This window comes from Mus pahari, chromosome X, assembly GCF_900095145.1.
Source record: "Mus pahari chromosome X, PAHARI_EIJ_v1.1, whole genome shotgun sequence".
Taxonomy (NCBI): domain Eukaryota; kingdom Metazoa; phylum Chordata; class Mammalia; order Rodentia; family Muridae; genus Mus; species Mus pahari.
Window position 1 is genome coordinate 7,197,304 of NC_034613.1, and position 8,682 is coordinate 7,205,985.

Here is an 8,682-nt window from a genome sequence, read left to right on the forward strand (position 1 = left end):
TGCTACAAACTAGTATGGAAAGAGGTTGAGTTCATCACCTATCAGATAGAAATTTTAAAGTAACAAAGAAAGCATTATCAAGAGCCAGGCTCTGTTTGGTATTTGTACAATAAACTCTAGGCACTGAAAAATCTCATCAGGCAGAAAGCTTCACATGGATAAAGCCATGAGTACTAGGTGTGCACGGTTGACTCTGTGATAACTACATTTTTAAATTTCTGGTTTTGATTTTATAGTGCTAGGGGTGGAATCCAGGCCATTGGGTCTGCCAAACAAGCTCTCTAGCAGTGAGCTACTACTAACTTAGTTATGGGTTCTAGTGCTGTGATAAACCACTATACCTAAAGTTCCTTGCAAAGGAAAAGGCTTATTTTGATTACCATTTCACATCAGAGTCCATCACTGAGAGAAAACAGGGCAGATACTCAAGTAAAGCCGGAAGTTGATTCAGAAGTCATGAAGGAGTGTTTCTCACTGGTTTACTCCACATGACTTGCTCAGTATGCCTTTCTATAGCATCTAGAACCACCACACTGATGTGGCACATCCCAGAATGAGCTGGACCTTCCCACACCAGTCATCAATCAAGAAAATGTACCGTAGGCTTACCCACAGGCTTATCTGTTGGAGAATTTTTTAAGTTGAGCTTCACTTTTCCCAGATGACTCTAGCCTGTGTTAAATTGGCATATATCAGCCATCAAGGCGACTTACTGCTTTCCACCATGCCTGCTTTTGTCCTCGTCATTTCCATCTATCCTGTTCCTTTTTTTTTTAATTCCCTGAACATTTTTTCCTAATGTTTCCTCACTGACTCACAAAGCTTCCCTTTATTAAGATCTCTCCACAAATGAACCTTGCCAAAGTTTTAGGGACAATGAGTACCTAATCAATGCCTATGTGGATCCATACTGGGGACTTCTGAAAGAAAGTGAACAAAGGCACTGAGTGATCCCACTCAAGGAGACTTTTCATTTCTTATAAAACAAATAAATAAAAGGAATGTCTATTTCAAATGGAGGGCTGGTGATTAAAAAACTTTAACAGGGGCCTTTCTATACTACACCTTGCCAATGTTTATTTAACTTTTTGCAATATTTTATTATTTCTTATTAAAGAATCTCATACAATATAGCATATTCACTTCCAAATTTACTACTTACTCACTACTCTCTCCACATGACATTTGCTCCTTTACATTGCTGAGTAACATTTGGTTGAATAAATACACCACCATTTGTCTATCTATTCTCCTATTATTGTTTCCAGTTTTGAAATATTATGAAGACACCTAAGGAGATTCTTTCACATGCTGTACATGCTCTCTTGTGCGGATGCTGGGAATGACATCTGGTCCTCATGCACACTAGAGTAGTCATATGCCATTGAGCTTTACCTCAGTTCCTATTATGACCATGATTTTTCTACATGCATTCTGGTTAATATACACACTCATTTCTCCTGGGTATGTGATTGGCAGCGAGGAAATAGAATCATATGGTAGGCATATATAGTTATCTTTTAGTAGCTACCAACAAATAATTGTCCAAAGTGTTGTATTGGCTCTACTTTTGGCTGATAGCTGCAGTAACTCCAGAGTTTTGGGGATACCTGTCATTGCTAGTTTTCCAATTTTTGGCATTCTTGCGGTGGCTGTGCAGGGAACCCTCCCCCTCCACACACACACTTTTCTTTGAAGGGGATTGGTGACATATTAAGTGAAGGATGGACTGAGTGGGGAAGGAGACTAGGCGAAGGCAAAGCAGGTGCAAAAGCAGTCGTCAGCCACTGAGAGGACACTAGCGCTTGGCCTGGAGGGACTGCCCAGACAAGATGAGGAAGACTTTAAACTGAGCAACTGTCCAAAGCTGTGCGGAGGTGCAGAGCTCAGTTCTCAACATGTGTCTTCTATCTAGACAAATCACTTAGCTTTAAGTTACTTGATATTTGCTGTAACCCGAGGGGTAGGGCCACCCTAATTTCAGGTACACTAGTGCCCAAAAGAGGTGTTATATTGTAGAAACTGCAAATATTGGAGGAAATGTCCTGGTAGTATCTGGAGAGGACTTTAGAAATGAGCAGGTTTGCTGTGATTTGAACAAATTGCAACGTGAAGATTTTGAATGTATTTTTCTACTTGTCCCTTGCCCTGGTGCAACTTGATGTCAGCATTCCTTTTCTCCCATCTCTTTTCCTTGCTCCTTTCTTTTCATTAATCTATCCATGAAGACACATTTGCTGAGGGTCTGTTCTGTGCCAGGTCCTGGCTATGTGCCATGGTGGAACTAAAAATAAATGTGACATGTTGCAGTCCTCCGGGATTTCAATCCACTCAGTAAAGAATGTGACAAGGATACAGAAGATACAATCAATAGCAAGCAAAGCCCTTGTGACTCCCAACTGCCCTGTGTTTGTGATCTTCCCTTTCCCCTGCAGCTGCCTAGGATTCTCCAATGACAAATGAGTGCCATTGTTCTTCCAAATTTGATGAGAGGCATCCCTGAGAAATGAAAACCTGAAAGTGCATTTACTATGTCTAACCTATGGCCCATCATGACCTAATAACACAGGACAACATAGGTGGGGTGAGTAGTATTTTTGTCAACCTGACAGAACCTAGAATTCCTTGGAAGAAGACCCCTGGACCTGAATGGAGGTTTGAATGTGAATAATTGGAGTGTGTGGTGGCATCCCCTGGCTGGGTTCTTGCAGTATCAATAAAGACAACAAGTTGAGCAATAGCATGCATTTACTGCTTTTCTTCCTGACTGTAAACCCAATGTGACCAGTTGCTTCAAGCTTCTGCTGCCTTGACTTCCCTGCTATGATGGATGATATCTTGAACTGTGAGGAAAAAAAAAAAACCTTTCCTTCATTAAATTGATTTTACCGGGTTATTTTATCACAGCAACAGAAAAGTAATTGAGATAGTAGTACACAGGATTGTCCTGTCTTGTGGTCACAGGGATAACTGGGAACTCTGGTTGTTGCTTCCAGTCACTATCTCCAGAGAAGCTCAGATCACATATCACTAGCTCAGGAAAAAGATCCAAATCAAAAGTTCAATGTATAGTGTTTACTGAATACAAGTGGATTGTATGCTATTGCAAAGTTGACACATGGTAAATAGAACTACCTCAGTTGGGGACTATTTGTACTTACATTTGAAATGGGGAAATAGTGTAGGTATTAGGAAAGCTTTTAGTTAGAGATGACACCTATGTTAAGTCAAGGCTGGGTAAGATTTCAATGGTAGAGATGAAGGAAAGGTTATGGTAATAAGGAGCAGCTTAAATAAAGTGAGGGAGAGAAAATTTAGGGCACAGTAATAAAAATTGCAAGTGGGATTTGGCCAGAGCACACTGTACAGAGGAGAGCACACCAGGTAGGGCAGACTATGGTCAAAGAAGAAGTCAGGCAGCAATGCTTGTTCATTTGATGGGCAATAGAGAATCACTAAATGGATTTGGAGAAAGCTTCATAGTTGAAGTTTTTTTAGAAGATTACTCTGGCAGCAATAAACTTCAAGGCTGAAAGCATAGGAATATTTAAGGAAGCTCTTTAATAGCCCAGTAAGGGAGAGGGCAATGGAGAGGAGAAGGAAGTAGGAAGCAAATGGAAGCAAAGTATGATGATGCATAGGTATAAAAGGGCCACAATAGAACCCATTACTTTGCATGATAACTAAAACAGTCACAAACATATACGTATATGCACATACATAAGCATGCATAATATATATATATAATATACATATAAACCTGCTATCTATCTATCTATCTATCTATCTATCTATCTATCTATCTATCTATCTATCTATCTATCTATCTATCTTTCTACCTATGTATCCTTACTGTTTGAACAACCAATATCTTCACTAAGTGTTTCCTTTCCCCGGTGTCACTGAATGGCATTGCTAATGCCATTTTTGAGATACCTGTAGGGGATGAAAATATTAACTAGAGCAGAGGGGTTTTCTCTCGATGGATCCCAGCTAATCTACCTGGGGAGTGGAGAAGCCACAGAGTAGCGCTCTCATTTGTTTTTGTTAAGAACATATGAAATGTTTGGCTGTGAGCAAGAGTGCCTGGATTAGAAACTTAAATTTAGAAAAGTGTTAACTGTCAAAGTGGATATTTTTGTGCTTTCTCTAAAACTGTACTTTATAATCAACCTCAAAGATTACCAATGTTGCTTTGTAGATGAAATACTAAATATGGATGCAGAATTAATAAAAACTGAATCCGCTACATAAACCAAGTTAAATAAAACCCTGAATATCTTTGAAAGCAAATTTCTCACAGCAAGCTTTAAGTTGGCTGGGGGGAAATGATCAATATGAGAACCAATTAGAGAAAATGAAGGTGCAGAGATATGGGGAAGGGAGGCCAACCAGAGGCTGCTACTGTTTTCATCTTTCATAATGCTATATTTTAGGGTCACCCAGATATAGCACTAGGTAGGTGTGTGTTGATCAAGATTGTAAATCAATAGGAAGACAGAGTCAAGCTGTAGTTCAGAGGTCAGGTGGAACACAGAAGGAAATATTCCCATGGTGCTCAATGAGGAATTTCTTTTTTATTTTTATTTTTATTTTTTTATTTTTTTTTTGAGACAGGGTTTCTCTGTGTAGCCCTGGCTGTCCTGGAACTCACTTTGTAGACCAGGCTGGCCTCGAATTCAGAAATCCACCTGCCTCTGCCTCCTGAGTGTTGGGATTAAAGGTGTGTGCCACCATGCCCAGCGAGGAATTTCTTAAGACACAAACTTCACCCAAACAAAAAGTTCGATTTTATTGCCACAATTCTAGAAAAAGTCGCATGTTTTCATGGCCACTGTTTCATCCCTTCCCTTCCTGCTTGCTCAGCTAGTTCTTTATAGTGGAGCTTTGTGTCTTGCTCTGCTATAAGACAGTGCTTACTAAGTCCCCATGCTTCTATGTGCTAGAGGAGAGGGAGACTCTTCAAGTCTCAGCCAATCTATAGTCTCCACATCTACTTCTCCTAGATTCTGGGGCCCCACTTCTAGTTTTCCTGTTGTCCCTCTGGTTTCTAATGCTTGGGTAGGAAGGGTTCTAAAATTGAGGTAGGTTTATACAGGGGGAAACAGAAGGAAGAAGGAAGTGGCGCAAGGCTGATTTGACTGTCATGCTGTAGTAAAGCAGAATTCTGTGTCAAACAGTAAACAAACAATAGTGTTAATAGGCACTGGGCACTTCAGTTTGCCATTTGTCTCTGGTTTGAAACTGGACATGGTTGCTCCCAGATTTCTGCATCAGAAAAAGAGAGAGGTGGGGGAGGGAGGGGGAGGGAGGAAAGGAGGGAGGGAGGAAGGAAGGAAGAAGAAAGGACATGACTGCTCCTAGGTATGGTGAAGGAGAAAATTTATTGTAGATAAAAGTGAGAGCATAGTCATAAGCAGTGACATCTTGAAAAGTTCACGGTGAACACGATTGGACTGAGTGGGCCATATGAGAAGTGGGAGAACGAAACTTGGTTGGGAGGGAGAAAAGCTCAGGCTGGAGCTGGAAAGTTCGGGGTAGATGGTGGGGGGTATTCCAACCTGTAACAGGGAGGGACTGAGGGATGTTGGGAGAATCTGGCAGACAGGTCAGCTTTGATATGTTAATGAACACTTCAACTGACCCTTTGTCCTGGATTTGAGACCCAAAATCTACCACCTCTAGGTTTGGTGGTTTAAGCCTGTAATCCCAGCCCCTAGAAACACAAGGATCACAAGTTCAAGGCCTGCCTGAGCAAATCAGCAAGAACATGAGATAAAATAAAAAATACAAAGAGAAAGAGTTGGGGATGTAGCTTAGTGGTTGACTGCTTGCCCAATGTTCACGAGGCTCTGGGTTAGCACTCTAACACCGGAAACACACACACACACACACACACACACACACACACACACTCAAACCCATCCAATACTGTCTAATGTCACAGGTGACTGAGAGGACCTCTAAATGTCCTCGGTTTCATTATGATGACATCTTAAAATCTTTAACTTTGCAAAACTAGTTGCACCCAGTGCATATCTGATGTCATGACTCATTTCAAACAGAAAAAGAGTAAACACAATTCTGGGAAAAATCCCAACCCACTCCTGGTATTCCCCGTCTCTCCCACTCCTTTAACTCACAAGTAATGCTTCACTCTATTAAAGTTTGCCCATAAAGTGCTGTTCAGTAGGCCAAACAGAACTATTATCTCTTGGGAAGCCCATGCTTACCTCTTGAGCATGAACCTTCACCATGTTAAAAAAAAAAAAAAAAAAACTTTCTTCTAAGCCTTGCTTTGTCTGTTTCTGCGCTCTTTTGTTGACTGCAATAATAATCAGGAAACATTGGGGAGAAGTTTCTATTTGCTCTGTCAATCTCTGAGAGCTCCAGCTTACTTTACAGGCCTAAATCAGCCCAGAAGTGGTATATTTTAGGCCTCAAATCAAGGACAAATGACCAATCAAGTTGCCCAGAAGCCTATCAAATTAAACCTGGCTGCTAAGTTCTCCAAACATCCCTCAGTCCCTAACTGTCCCATCCACAACAGAACCTGTGGATACCAAGGACCAACTGTATTCTCTTCTTAATTGGCCTCAATGTTTTTCCATTGTTCATAGAAAAATAAATGCTTCTTTAGGCCTTGAAGGTCTTAAAATGGCTAGCCATTCCTGTCCTCTTCAGTTTCACCCCTTCTCTCCATTCTTCCTTTGCACTTCATTCTTCAATTGCTGGACCTCCTCTCTGTCCCTCCTGTCCATCCAGAAGAGCTCTCCCAAGAGGGCTTCAGCAGCTGCAGACTGCTTGCAACAAACACCCACCATTTCTTTTCATGGCTAGAATCTTGAATTTAATATCATTTGCTTAGGAAAGCCTGCCTTGATGGCCTAAATTAGATCATCCTCACACTCCCTTGTTATATGTTGCTATAGCACTGGGTACTATTACCAGAAAACACTTTGCATGTCTTAAAATGATGTACCTATTACTATGTTATTTTGTCAAAGTTTACCTACCCCACAAGGCTCTAATGTTCTCCAAGGATAAGAACAACATCAGCTTTTGCTCATCTTTTTCTGGCCAGAGTAATTTGTAGTATTGTAGTCCAGTAAGCATTCAAGAAATACACATGAAACAAAACTAACGAGTTAATGAGTTGAGTTAGGCTATATTATATTATGTTCCACTGAGCAGATTGGAGAAACTTTGGTGTTCATGGTGACTTTATTGTCAGCAATATTACTAAATGTTCCATTTTGAGACTTGTGAAAAGAAAGGAAAATTCTGATCTAGGCACCATGGAGGAGATTTTCAAAATGGAATGGGGAGGACTAAGCAAGCAGGATTTATGAAACACCTCCAGCTGCTGGTTGGAATGTGAACTTTGATCTTCTCTACTTCAGGCAACTGGACCAGCCGGAATAACTATGTGATTATTATGCTCAGAGGTTCCAGATGAATATTGAGAATGTATCATGCTCTTTAATGGACATTTCCACCTTGTTTACACACCCTCTTAAAACAGGGTTTTACTGGTCAGGCTCCTCTGTTCGTTCATCCATATAAGCTCCCACACTTCCTGCCTTCCTCAGAACACTGACTCAGAACTATCTGAGCCTGTCTCAGGAATCACAGATTCATAAGGCCTCCAAGAATATCCTTACACTCTTATACTTCCTGAGTTTGGATTGACTGACGGGTTGAAAATTGATGATCCTGGACCAGCTGTAGCCTGATAGAAATACTTTCTTCGGCCTATACGATGTTTTGGAAAAAGTTGAAAGGCATGGAATGATTTCAGAATGCACAGATTTTATTTACAGATTTGAGATTTCTGGAGCTTGGCACAGGGAGGTGGCAGGATCATGAATTCAAGGCCATTGTCAGCTACATAGAATATTCAAGGACAGCCAGTTATACATAATGAGAAAACCAAAGAAAATATGAATCTCTGGCTTTTTATGAAAAAAAAAATGAAGTTCTGACAAACTAGGCCCATATATTTTTTTCTAGCAACAATCAGCCAGAGTTGGGAAGTTCCAGTTCCATGAGGTGCTTGCTCTTTAATTCACTTTAATATAATAATTTATATTCCCCATCTAGCCTTCTTCAATCATTTAATTATTAGCCTGGCCCACAGAGGCATCTACCTCTTATACTTACTGTTCTTGGTCTGAGCTTCCTTTATTAGAAATCACCAGACCCAGATAATTGGATAGTCTGATAAAGTCCTGAGTTGCCCAGAACAATCACACCATCAATTTGTTTTTCTTAATCTCCGAGATGTTCTCTTAGAATGCAGAATTCTTTCGTCTAGCCGTTTCATTTTCAGGAGGAAAGAGTTGAGGGTCAAAGCAGGTAATAACTTGTCCAGGTTGACTAAGCTTCTTCTCTGCCCCTGCTACCACACATCCCCTTTGACTGGTGTGTTTAGTAATATCAGAACAAAGTTTAGGGACTATATTCTTTTATGAACCTATTTAAAATGGTATGCTCTTCAACCTAGAAGAATTAATTTAAATTTATTTATTTATTTATTTATTTATTAAATTAATAAATTAATCTTCCAAGTCTCAAGTTGAAACTTTGTATTTCAGGAACTCATTGATAATTTGGGGTATGCTGCTTTTTATTATGAATAAAGTATGACAAGTTTTCAAACTAACTGGGCACCATTATTTG